Source organism: Mytilus galloprovincialis, chromosome 7 (assembly GCF_965363235.1).
Source record: "Mytilus galloprovincialis chromosome 7, xbMytGall1.hap1.1, whole genome shotgun sequence".
NCBI lineage: Eukaryota > Metazoa > Mollusca > Bivalvia > Mytilida > Mytilidae > Mytilus > Mytilus galloprovincialis.
In genome coordinates, this window is record NC_134844.1 from 83,473,833 (window position 1) to 83,488,202 (window position 14,370).

At 34.4% G+C, this 14,370-nt stretch overlaps 1 long non-coding RNA gene across 1 annotated transcript; it reads left to right on the top strand.

Moving 5' to 3' along the window:
- Nucleotides 1-159: 159 nt before the first annotated feature.
- Nucleotides 160-13,536, top strand: LOC143083840 (uncharacterized). The gene is made up of 4 exons (XR_012980895.1): nt 160-288; nt 4,598-4,715; nt 9,904-10,090; nt 11,545-13,536. It is a non-coding gene; the product is annotated as an uncharacterized LOC143083840 (long non-coding RNA).
- The last annotated feature ends 834 nt before the right edge of the window (nt 13,537-14,370 follow it).

The following is a 14,370-nucleotide window of genomic DNA, read 5'->3' on the forward strand; positions in this document are numbered from 1 at the left end:
GAAATTCCATAATTACAACAACAAAAAAACCTGTGAATTGTCCTGCACATTATTAAAAAATTAAAGAAAATACACAATATTTATGATTTTAAAATAGAATGACAGATAACTAATGATTTTTCGCTAATAACTGAATAAGAAGTTTACTTGAATTAACATTGATATGTTTTCCTTCCCTGTCCAAGCTACGTTGTGGTTATTGGATGTTTACAAACCGAACGGTATCGTGTGATTCTTCGTCAAAACTTTGAAAAGTTGAATTTATTTCAAGACATTACACACTGACAGGTAATTGACATTCTTTCAGAATATTTAAGAAGATTTAGATATACACAAAAACAAGCGTTGTTAGTTGCAGGTTGAAAATTTTGGTAAAACTGCAAGAAGATTGTTTTTCTGACAGGGAAATAACAAATTTCATCGATAATTTTGACGAAATTTGCTCGACACATGAACTTTTTACAATTTTTTTCCATTGAATAAAAATTGTGTAATTCAACCAATCATATTCCAAATATTTGTTCCTTAGGGTTGACACATTTGTCTTGCGATATATTCTGAACAAGGCGGATATTTTATTCTCATATATCGTGTAGTCATCTGTTCATAATACACCTTATCGCTATTTGTCCGCCATTACTGGATATCACACGGGTTCCCATAAAATTTTGACGTCATAAAACAAAATATCTGACGCAACAATGGAAAAGTGATTTTTGTTTGCGTCAAAAATTCAAGTGGCCGGGTCAGTTGGGATTAGCGATAAGGTGTATAGTAATCAGTTCTCAATTGCAATGTGCGTGGTTAAAATAAAAGGAGTTCGTGAATCGTACATGTTTTCTACTTGTCGGTATTTCAAGGACAGATTAAAAACTCGCTTCAAGCAAGCATTAATTTCAACATTTCAAGTTTTCAGGCATTTTACAACAGTAAAAATAATATTTTCTGATTTTAGCCTACTTTTCCGGGTAACGCGAATGACCAAATAACACTGTTATTATCCGAATAACACTTGTAATGACCGAATAACACTTGAAATTTGAATATTAGCACATGTTGGCGACTTTAAAACATTGATTATTAAATATTAATATATAATCGATGTATTTTATAACTAAAAAATTATTTACAGATCGCAGATAATTTCATTAAGATCATTTTAAATTTTATTATTTAGTGTGAACATCGAACATGGCGGCCATTGTGATTTCCGGTATCAGGTCCGTTCGCGCCCATTTTCGGTGTGCACACTAAAGTTAAAAAAGTTTTTTATGAACTTATCTACATTTTGTAAATCATTTTTAAGTTATAAAATACATCGATAATATATAATAATTTAATAATCAAAGTTTAAAAGTCACCAATATGTGTTAATATTGAAATTCAAAGTGTTATTCGGATAATAACAGTGTTATTCGGTCATTCGAGGTACCGTACTTTTCCTTATTCTCTAAAAAACACATTGATAGTAAAAAAGAAATATCAGAACAGTAAATAGAAATAGTAAATAATGCCCCAGAGGTCATATGTTATAGGACTACCCTGGGTTCATAAATAGCATGTTTTCAAATGTAAACAAATCTTAGCTCGAAAAAAAAGGTCAAGTCTACATACGTTATACACAATTTTAAGATGTGGTGTGACGTTGCTATGGAAAAAAATCTATGGAACGCAGTTTAGGCCATATCTTATCAACTATAAAATTTAATTCAATTCAATTATCGGAAAAGTAATGCCCTTAAATTTTGTTACTGTGACAGAAAAATGTTAATAACAGCTGTGACAACATTTTATAACATACAACATGTACAAGAATTGGTTCAATATCTTTCACTAAAGGATCTTACAGATTAGTTTGTCCTTTTATACCATGATGTCTGCAAGTATTTTTAAAACATTGTAAAGGATCAAAAGATATGTATTCTGTACTGACAAGAAATGATGTTATTCCTACTGGACAGCTTAGTGGGTTAAAATTTTAGGTGAACAGAATCTGAACTGGAAATGAAAGCTGTAAAAAATAAAAAGATAGCTGAATTTGACAATGTATGGAATGTTTTTGAAAAACTTTTATTGAATACCAGCTAATGTCTTTTTTTTGTTACAATTACTTATGACGGAGGGTATAATGTTTTTGACCCGTCAGTCCGTCCGTCCTGTTTCTTGTCATCGCAACTCCTCTCAAACCACACAACAGAATTTTATGAAACCTTTTTAGATAAAAAAAGACATTATGTAGTTGTGCACATCGACAGGAAATTATGATTCAATTTTTTTTCTAGGAGTTAGGCCTCTTTGAACTTATTTGCTTCAATGTACTACTGTAACAGTTTGTCATTGCAACTCCTCTGAAACCACACAACAGAATTTCATGAAACCTTTTTAGATAATAAGGACATACTATGTAGATGTGCATATCCACAGGAAATTACGATTCATTTTTTTTCTAGAAGTTACACCCCTTTGAACTTATTTGCTTAAAGGTACTACTTAAACAGTTTGTCATCTCAACTCCTCTCAAACCACACAAGAGAATTTCATGAAACTTTGTAGATGATAAGAACATACTACATAGATGTGCATATCGACAGAAAATTACGATTTTTTTTTCTTTCTAGGAGTTACGCCGCTTTGAACTTATTTGCTTCAATGTACTTCTGCAACAGTTTGTCATCTTGTAGATAAGAAGAACATTCTATGTACATTTTTTTAGATGTGCATATTGACAGGAAATTATTATTCAATATTTTTTCTTATACAATTTTTTTTGTTACACTTATTTAATTTCTCCAATGACAATGTGGGAACGTGGGGTATGTGAGCATGCTCTCTAAGGTTCTTTAATTATAATCTATTTTAAAGAACGTATTATTGTCATGTTAACGTGATTTGTCAAAACCAGTCGATTTTTGTTATCGTCTTAAAGACAGTGTACATGTACATTTTATTGTCATTCACCAAAATTAACCATTAACGTCATTTGGCAAGATTGTCTACAGTTATTTGTCATGAAGGTACCCCCATTACGACCCTCATTCATCTGGCGATGTTTTTTCTACGATCTTGACTATAATTTGGACTTAACTCACTCATTTGTTTCATGTTAACTTGACAGGACTCACAACGCTGCAGCAATTTCTTCTGTTTAGACTTTGAGAGAGAACTTTTAGAGGAAATTTGGAATGAAATCTTCATTGACGACTAGGGATTTTTGCATTCAAGATTTTTAACTTCCCTCAGCTCTTACACCCATAAGCTGAATGTATCAAAGTTTTATGGTGTGGCAGCTTTTATGATAATCTGATTATTACAAGTTGATAATGGTATAATATACAAGTTGATAATGGTATAATATACAAGTTGATAATATCAGATTATTACATGGCATTTTTCATATCGCATGTATTATCAGCCCTAGGTTCAATATCAGCCCAAGAGCCGCATGGCTCGAGGGCTGATATTGACAGAGGGCTGATAATACATGCGATATGAAAAATGACATGTTATGATCTTTTTATCATATGCTTCAACAGTAGAGAAAAATAACAGATTCATATATTGATCCTTTTACGTGGTTCCCGAAGTTTAAAGAGAAAAAAAGTTCACGGCCGTCGGGCCAAAAATTTGATACATTCAATATGAAAATCTTTCCGAGTAACATATGCCTCAACAGAGAGAGAGAAAAAATAATTTTAATATGGACGAATCGACAAAAAAATAATTCAACAAGATACATAATGATCATTGTTTGGAAAAGTCAACTTTTTAAAGAAACTTTCTAAACTATGTTTCAGAAAAACTTAAAAAATGCATTTATTAAATAATTGTTTGTTTTTTGTTTTTTTGTTTTTTTGTTTATTATTTTAAACAATATACTTTCCAGTATCCAAATAATTGTTTTGTACACTGCTTTGTAATGTTTTTCACTGAAAACGTAGCATTGAGGTGTATTTTCCGGAATTAGCCGAGTATTACCGGAATGCCATGTGATAACGTTAAGGAAAGGCATGTGATAACAATCGAAGCATGTGATAAACTTTTCATATCAGCCCGCTAAGCACCAATTCGAAAAATATGGAATTTACGTCAATTTAATGCTATTATCATACGGTAAAATTAATATGTTATTTAGTCTAAGTATATGATAATGGTATAATATACAAGTTGATAATGATATAATATACAAGTTGATAATGGTATAATATACAAGTTGATAATGGTATAATATACAAGTTGATAATGGTATAATATACAAGTTGATAATGGTATAATATACAAGTTTGCATTAGTTCATGGAATGGGTTTTCCTCATTGACATTGTTTCATATTACTATACTTTAATACTACATTTGTACAACATTCATGTAACAAATTATAATTATTTATATTTTACAAGACTCTATATATCTTATAAAATATCACTGTTTCCCTCAAGTCATATCATTGCATAATTATGAAATTTGTAACCCTGTCTATTCAAATACAATGTAGCACTATTGTAAAAAAAAATAGCACTGGTGAAATACAAAATGTAAGGGCGTTGGAAGAATACAGTTTCTAAATATAAAGTTCTAATATATATATCTTCTGATTTTAGTGTAACAGTTTGAAGATGTCATACAACAAGTTAAATGAAAACCACCCCCCATCATACCAAGCAACAGCTCCACCTCAAGAGCCTCCTCCAAAGTATGAGTCAGCATACCCACCACAGGGTAAGAATCTTGTTAAAGTAGTCCCCTTCCCACCAAAGTATGAGTCGGCATACCTACCACAGTGTAAGAATCTTGTTAAAGTAGTCCTCTCCCCACCAAAGTATGAGTCAGCATAATGTCATATCCACCACAGGGTAAGAATCTTGTTAAAGTAGTCCCCTTCCCACCAAAGTATGAGTCAGCATAATGTCATATCCACCACAGGGTAAGAATCTTGTTAAAGTAGTCCCCTCCCTACCAAAGTATGAGTCGGCATAATGTCATATCCACCACAAGGTAAGAGTCTTGTTAAAGTAGTCCCCTCCCCACCAAAGTATGAGTCAGCAAATGCCATATCCACCACAAGATAAGAATCTTGTTTAAGTAGTCCCCTCCCCACCAAAGTAAGAGTCGGCATAATGTCATATCCACCACAAGGTAAGAATCTTGTTAAAGTAGTCCCCTCCCCACCAAAGTATGAGTCAGCAAATGCCATATCCACCACAAGATAAGAATCTTGTTAAAGTAGTCCCCTCCCCACCAAAGTATGAGTCGGCATAATGTCATATCCACCACAAGGTAAGAATCTTGTTAAAGTAGTCCCCTCCCCACCAAAGTATGAGTCAGCAAATGCCATATCCACCACAAGGTAAGAATCTCGTTAAAGTAGTCCCCTCCCCACCAAAGTATGAGTCGGCATAATGCCATATATAATGCCATATCCACCACAAGGTAAGAATCTTGTTAAAGTAGTCCCCTCCCCACCAAAGTATGAGTCAGCAAATGCCATATCCACCACAAGGTAAGAATCTTGTTAAAGTAGTCCCCTCCCCACCAAAGTATGAGTCAGCATAATGCCATATCCACCACAGGGTAAGAATCTTGTTAAAGTAGTCCCCTCCCCACCAAAGGATGAGTCAGCATAATGTCATATCCACCACAGGATAAGAATCTTGTTGAAGTAGTCCCCTCCCCACCAAAGGATGAGTCAGCATAATGCCATATCCACCATAAGGTAAGAATCTTGTTAAAGTAGTCCCCTCCCCACCAAAGGATGAGTCAGCATAATGTCATATCCACCACAGGGTAAGAATCTTGTTAAAGTAGTCCCCTCCCCACCAAAGTATGAGTCAGCATAATGTCATATCCACCACAAGGTAAGAATCTTGTTAAAGTAGTCCCCTCCCCACCAAAGGATGAGTCAGCATAATGTCATATCCACCACAGGGTAAGAATCTTGTTAAAGTAGTCCCCTCCCCACCAAAGTATGAGTCAGCATAATGTCATATCCACCACAGGGTAAGAATCTTGTTAAAGTAGTCCCCTTCCCACCAAAGTATGAGTCGGCATAATGTCATATCCACCACAGGGTAAGAATCTTGTTAAAGTAGTCCCCTCCCCACCAAAGTATGAGTCGGCATAATGTCATATCCACCATAAGGTAAGAATCTTGTTAAAGTAGTCCCCTCCCCACCAAAGTATGAGTCGGCATAATGTCATATCCACCATAAGGTAAGAATCTTGTTAAAGTAGTCCCCTCCCCACCAAAGTATGAGTCAGCATAATGTCATATCCACCATAAGGTAAGAATCTTGTTAAAGTAGTCCCCTCCCCACCAAAGTATGAGTCAGCATAATGCCATATCCACCACAAGGTAAGAATCTTGTTAAAGTAGTCCCCTCCCTACCAAAGGATGAGTCAGCATAATGTCATATCCACCATAAGGTAAGAATCTTGTTAAAGTAGTCCCCTCCCTACCAAAGTATGAGTCAGCATAATGTTTAAAGTAGTCCCCTCCCCACCAAAGTATGAGTCAGCATAATGTCATATCCACCACAGGGTAAGAATCTTGTTAAAGTAGTCCCCTCCCTACCAAAGTATGAGTCAGCATAATGTCATATCCACCATAAGGTAAGAATCTTGTTAAAGTAGTCCCCTCCCCACCAAAGTATGAGTCAGCATAATGCCATATCCACCACAAGGTAAGAATCTTGTTAAAGTAGTCCCCTCCCTACCAAAGTATGAGTCAGCATAATGTCATATCCACCATAAGGTAAGAATCTTGTTAAAGTAGTCCCCTCCCCACCAAAGGATGAGTCAGCATAATGTCATATCCACCATAAGGTAAGAATCTTGTTAAAGTAGTCCCCTCCCCATCAAAGTATGAGTCAGCATAATGCCATATCCACCATAAGGTAAGAATCTTGTTAAAGTAGTCCCCTCCCCACCAAAGTATGAGTCAGCATAATGCCATATCCATCACAGGGTAAGAATCTTGTTAAAGTAGTCCCCTCCCCACCAAAGGATGAGTCAGCATAATGTCATATCCACCATAAGGTAAGAATCTTGTTAAAGTAGTCCCCTCCCCACCAAAGTATGAGTCAGCATAATGCCATATCCACCACAAGGTAAGAATCTTGTTAAAGTAGTCCCCTCCCTACCAAAGTATGAGTCAGCATAATGTCATATCCACCATAAGGTAAGAATCTTGTTAAAGTAGTCCCCTCCCCACCAAAGGATGAGTCAGCATAATGTCATATCCACCATAAGGTAAGAATCTTGTTAAAGTAGTCCCCTCCCCATCAAAGTATGAGTCAGCATAATGCCATATCCACCATAAGGTAAGAATCTTGTTAAAGTAGTCCCCTCCCCACCAAAGTATGAGTCAGCATAATGCCATATCCACCACAAGGTAAGAATCTTGTTAAAGTAGTCCCCTCCCCACCAAAGGATGAGTCAGCATAATGTCATATCCACCACAAGGTAAGAATCTTGTTAAAGTAGTCCCCTCCCCATCAAAGTATGAGTCAGCATAATGTCATATCCACCACAGGGTAAGAATCTTGTTAAAGTAGTCCCCTCCCTACCAAAGGATGAGTCAGCATAATGTCATATCCACCATAAGGTAAGAATCTTGTTAAAGTAGTCCCCTCCCCACCAAAGGATGAGTCAGCATAATGTCATATCCACCATAAGGTAAGAATCTTGTTAAAGTAGTCCCCTCCCCACCAAAGTATGAGTCAGCATAATGTCATATCCACCACAGGGTAAGAATCTTGTTAAAGTAGTCCCCTCCCTACCAAAGTATGAGTCAGCATAATGTCATATCCACCATAAGGTAAGAATCTTGTTAAAGTAGTCCCCTCCCCACCAAAGTATGAGTCAGCATAATGCCATATCCACCACAAGGTAAGAATCTTGTTAAAGTAGTCCCCTCCCTACCAAAGTATGAGTCAGCATAATGCCATATCCACCATAAGGTAAGAATCTTGTTAAAGTAGTCCCCTCCCCATCAAAGTATGAGTCAGCATAATGCCATATCCACCATAAGGTAAGAATCTTGTTAAAGTAGTCCCCTCCCCACCAAAGTATGAGTCAGCATAATGCCATATCCACCACAGGGTAAGAATCTTGTTAAAGTAGTCCCCTCCCCACCAAAGGATGAGTCAGCATAATGCCATATCCACCATAAGGTAAGAATCTTGTTAAAGTAGTCCCCTCCCCATCAAAGTATGAGTCAGCATAATGTCATATCCACCACAGGGTAAGAATCTTGTTAAAGTAGTCCCCTCCCCACCAAAGGATGAGTCAGCATAATGTCATATCCACCATAAGGTAAGAATCTTGTTAAAGTAGTCCCCTCCCCACCAAAGGATGAGTCAGCATAATGTCATATCCACCACAAGGTAAGAATCTTGTTAAAGTAGTCCCCTCCCCACCAAAGGATGAGTCAGCATAATGCCATATCCACCATAAGGTAAGAATCTTGTTAAAGTAGTCCCCTCCCCACCAAAGTATGAGTCAGCATAATGCCATATCCACCATAAGGTAAGAATCTTGTTAAAGTTGTCCCCTCCCCACCAAAGGATGAGTCAGCATAATGCCATATCCACCATAAGGTAAGAATCTTGTTAAAGTAGTCCCCTCCCCATCAAAGTATGAGTCAGCATAATGTCATATCCACCACAGGGTAAGAATCTTGTTAAAGTAGTCCCCTCCCCATCAAAGTATGAGTCAGCATAATGTCATATCCACCATAAGGTAAGAATCTTACATTTCATTTACAAGATAAAAATTATCCTTAACAAACATTCACTAAGGTACTTGTAGGCCTTACAACCCGGATGTACCAACATTTATCTATCTGGAGCATGACTCCACAAGCATGACAAGGTTATTACAATCTTCTCTCAGAGAGACTGGAGAATTCAAGAGTAAAGGTACATGCATAGGCATGATAATCAGGAGGTAACATCATTCCACTATCTGGAGCAGGACCACAAGGGAATAACAATCTTCTCTGGAGAATTCAAGAGTAAAGGTACATGTATAGGCATGATAATCAGGAGGTAACATCATTCCACTATCTGGAGCAGGGCCACAAGGTAATAACAATCTTCTCTGGAGAATTCAAGAGTAAAGGTACATGTATAGGCATGATAATCAGGAGGTAACATCATTCCACTATCTGGAGCAGGACCACAAGGTAATAACAATCTTCTCTGGAGAATTCAAGAGTAAAGGTACATGTATAGGCATGATAATCAGGAGGTAACATCATTCCACTATCTGGAGCAGGACCACAAGGTAATAACAATCTTCTCTGGAGAATTCAAGAGTAAAGGTACATGTATAGGCATGATAATCAGGAGGTAACAACATTCCACTATCTGGAGCAGGACCACAAGGTAATAACAATCTTCTCTGGAGAATTCAACAGAGTGCAAGAACATGTAGGCATTATAATACAGAGACCTGTAACAACATTCCTCTCAGATGAAATTTCTTTCTTTCTGTTAACAATTATGTGTGTCTCTCTTTCATCCAAACAAAATTCAGGGTTCTCACCAAAGATTTTCAAATGTGAATTCAAAGACTGATCATTTTTGGCCATGTCAACATCTAACAGCCTGAATATAAAGGATTATTGAGAAACTTTTGTTATAAAAATATTTTTATGTGCTCAGTTTTTCAATCTTGATGCATTTTTGGACTCATTTCCTTTTTAAAGATGTTGAGTCCCCAGATAAATGTTATTTTGCCAGGTACACAATCAATTAATTTGACTTTTATCCAAATATTGAAATTTTACCGATCTTGGCAAAATTTAAAACAAAAATATTTGAAGTTAAGCTTTAGCAAAATAAGATATTTATGGCACATTGATGTTTCTATAGTAACTGATTTATTTTTTAAAATCTTTTGTCAGGTGACTATGGACAGCCACACGCTACAACAGTAATAACCAACCAACCGGTGATTGTGGTTCAAAGTGGACTTGGACCATACTCAAAAGTCCTGACCTGTCCTAACTGTAGATCCTCAGTCTCCACCAGTGTGAGTCATGAGGCTGGTGTACTGACATGGCTGGCATCAGGACTCATTTGTTTGTTTGGGTAAGATATTCAAATTTAAGAAAGAATCTTGGTGGCCAACTAGTCTAGATTAAAAAAGTAAGAAGATGTGGTATGACTAACAATGAGACAATTTTATCTGCTGTATTACTGTCAACTAGACAATGTGAGTGCAAACCCTGCACTTCATCTTGACAGGTGCATTCTACTCCAATCTTACAGCTTACAAGATTTCCTGCTAAGGTTAGTATGTCTCCCTATAAAGGCTCTGCAGGTTCATCTACAATAAAAAAAAACAGCAACAAAAATGAAAATTACAGGTTGAAGTGGTGTTAAAAAACAAACATCAATTAAGCCAAATTATGATTAGAACTTTACTAATAACTTATAAATATGTTTTGTCTTCTGCAATATATATTTTTAAAATTTATTGCTGAGAAGTTATATATTAAATTTAGATGTGTGTTGATTTCCCATGAGACAACTATCCACCAGAAAACAAAATAGCAGGTTTGAGATGCTGCATGGCTATCAATAATGAGCAGACTGCTATTGTTTAGTATGCTATAAAAACAATATAATAGAAGTCGATTAATTAAAGATAAAAAACAACTATGTGCAAAACAATAAAAAAAAAACATAGACAGCAACCAACAGCAAGCACTGAATTGAGAGTAACTTTTTGCAGGTCTAAACCCTCCCCATACCAATTAAAATAGTGTAACTTATTAGGATTTTACACAATTTATCAGATTAAAGCAGTATTTTTTACTTTTTTGCTGACTGTCGATTTTTTATTGGTTTGGAATTTTTGGTCCTCAATGCTCTTCAACTTTGTACTTGTTTGGCTTTACAACTATTTTGATCTGAGCGTCACTGATGAGTCTTATGTAGACGAAACGCGCGTCTGGCGTAATAAATTATAATCCTGGTACCTTTGATAACTATTTACACCACTGGGTCGATGCCACTGCTGGTGGACGTTTTGTCCCCAAGGGTATCACCAGCCCAGTAGTCAGCACTTCGGTGTTGACATGAATATCAATTATGTGATCATATTATAAATTTTCTGTTACAAAACTTTGAATTTTTTGAAAAACTAAGGATTTTCTTATCCCAGGAATAGATTACCTTAGCCGTATTTGGCAGAACTTTTTGGAATTTTGGGTCCTCAATGCTCTTCAACTTTGTACTTGTTTGGCTTTACAACTATTTTGATCTGACCGTCACTGATGAGTCTTATGTAGACTAAACGCGCGTCTGGCGTAATAAATTATAATCCTGGTACCTTTGATAACTATTTGAACTTTCACAAGGTCAAATAAATGTAAGAATGATATATCTCTATGAAAGTAGACTGAATAGAGCTTCATTGACTGCAAACAAACTGTTGATCATGGCGAAAATTATTTTAACTTTTTGATATAATTACTAATTCAGTTTAAAAATTGAATTTGATAATGATCGATCTTCAATTTATAATTGTGTCTTTTAAGTTGTTGGTTTGGTTGCTGCTTGATCCCTTTCTGTGTGGATGACCTTCAGGATTGTAAACATATTTGTCCAAGCTGTGGCCATTACTTGGGAGTATACAGAAGAATAAGTTAATCAAAGAATTCCATTAATCAGGGGAGATAAAAACATATGCAAAGGGAGACAATTAAACGAAATCAGAAATAGTTTATATAGTTAATATATATTTTTGTATGTAAATAGTTAGTTTATTACATAAATGGGAAACCGGTGCTTAAATATACTATGATTATAAAAAACTATCAATATTTTTATTATGTGAATTATTAATATAGGCTGATTGTGGTTTGTAAACAAACTCAGCTGTTTTTTTGTGAATCTCTAATACAATAAAAAAGATGCTTCTTTCCAAGGGGTTTACAAAATAATAGTTATGTTTGGGAGATTTGGAAATTCCATGTGTATAGAATATTAATGTGTGGTTTATATATGTATAAATATATTTCTAACATTATTTATATAATTGTATAGCTTTATTTGTTTGTGTTATTTATTGTTGTGTTATACTGTTCAATTTCTATCATATTATTTTCATTTGTAATAAACATAATTTGTACTAAAATATTTAAATTGTTAAAACCATGATAAGTCAGAATTTTTTTTCATAATGAGTATTAATGTAAAGCTTTTACACTGGAGTTAAAATATTTCTTCTAAATACTTTCTTAAAACTAAAACTAAAAATACTGAAGGGAACATTTTTTTGTCTGTTAAGATTTTTAAAATGACATTAAAGCATGAATTTGTATTCTCATATAAACTTTACTGAGTAGACAATTTCAACCTTGTTTTGTATCAAATACTTATAAATCTGTATTTATTGTGATATAACACACTTTTTACCCAAACTACTTTCCTTTGTCAATTATAGAAAAAACTAGCTTTAGCCCACACAAAGCATTATAAGTTTAATGTGATTTAAGGAATTACTGTAATATTTTGTTTGTCTATGAAGAAATAACATTAAAAATGTGTTGCATAGAAAAATATTACAGTCATTCCTTATAATTTAATTCTAAATTCCAGATTAAGCCGGAGTAAATCATGAAAAAAAGTGGATGATGTTATGGTCAGATGACAAAAACACATCTATGAGCTAATAAACAAAACAATGTCAGCCATTTAGAAGATGTGGTACATTCACAATTAACTTATATATATATATATTGGTGTTTTAACCAATTTTCAGTGGAAAAATTAATACTAGTATCATACGTTTTAGCAGTATCATATGTTTTAGCATTAAAAAATCAAATGTGATTAAAAAATTTGAAAACTAATGGTTGCACAAATCATTCACAGATAAATTTACTGTTTCCGGTAGCTCTCCATTGTCTAAGAAAGTTTATGTCTCTGTGAAAAAAACAACTAACAAATTGATCTGTATAACAAGGTCTGGTCTGTTAGGGTAATTAGCTGTTTTAGAATCTAGAGGACTATGAGTAATCTCATTGTTCGTACACAAAAATGAAAATAACGTCATGTCATTGGTTGAATTTCCATTGTTTAGAAAATTTTAAACCAATCACCGTGTTTTGGTGTATGCTTTTGAAAATATCACCCAGAATGCATTAGATTCTGAAATGGCGAATTAATAAAAAGGCTATTGGAACACAAAAGTAGATAAAAATTTATCTGAACAACAAAACTTTTGGAAGATACATACAATTGAGTAAAGATTAATAAAAACAGTTGTGTGAACTGTTTCTATTTTTAGCAAAAATTTCAATATTTTAAAGGAAAATAATGCTTATATTTGACAAATTTATATGACTAAAATTGCCATTGGAACTTTATTTATTAAACTTAATAAAAGTTGTTCCAGGGGGAGTAAAAGGATAAAATATAATTTTTGTAACACTTTCAATTAATATTACCTTATAATACCTTGATTGTAATGATACTATTGATTGCCTATTGTTAAGTTTTCTTTTGTTAATAAAAAAATGTTTTCAGTCTATTTACTTCTTTAAAAAAAAAACAAATTGTAAAAACACTATTGTCAAAGTAGTCCAGAAAACATACATAGAAAACTGCATCAAATGCTTTTGAAATTCCAAATTCTGTTTCAATAGAGGGGCTGAGTGGTCTATGTCATTCATCTACTGTATAACTAGCCTGTCATACTCCTGGCAAGTGCATTTGAATCTAGTTTAGATACATTATACTCTCTGGCCAACCATTCTTTGCACTTATTCCTTACAACTTATTGGCAAATGACCATACAAACATGCTATTACTGGTCTGCTAAATTCTGCATGACATATCTCGGAATTATTATACAACTGCAAAGTTTTTGTGGTTGCATAATGGTATGATGTTGTCGTCATCCTCCAAAGACATTTCATTTCCAGACAATAGCTTGAGTATAATAGAATAGATATCTATAAAATTTTACCACAAGGACGGTTCCATACCTCAAAAAGATTTTGGGATTATGACCCAAATTGTTTTAAGAATTATGGAATGAAAAACAAGGTTTTTCTGGTTTCCTGACAGAAACTCGAGTTTATGTCTATGGATCTAAATGAAATTTTACCACAAGGTTCTTCACCAAAAAAGGAAGATTGGGATCAATTTTAGGGTTTATGACCCTAACCATTTAGGAAAAATGGACCAAAATCAACTTTTCTAATAGTGTATACATTGCTTATTAGACCATGTTCAAAGTCTTGAACACTTGGGGTTATTTTTATATGATGAGTCTATGTTGGGCCCTATTATCAAATTGGTCCACATTGAGGTCTAAAGGGTCCAAAATTGAACTTTTCCTTTATTTTATCAACATT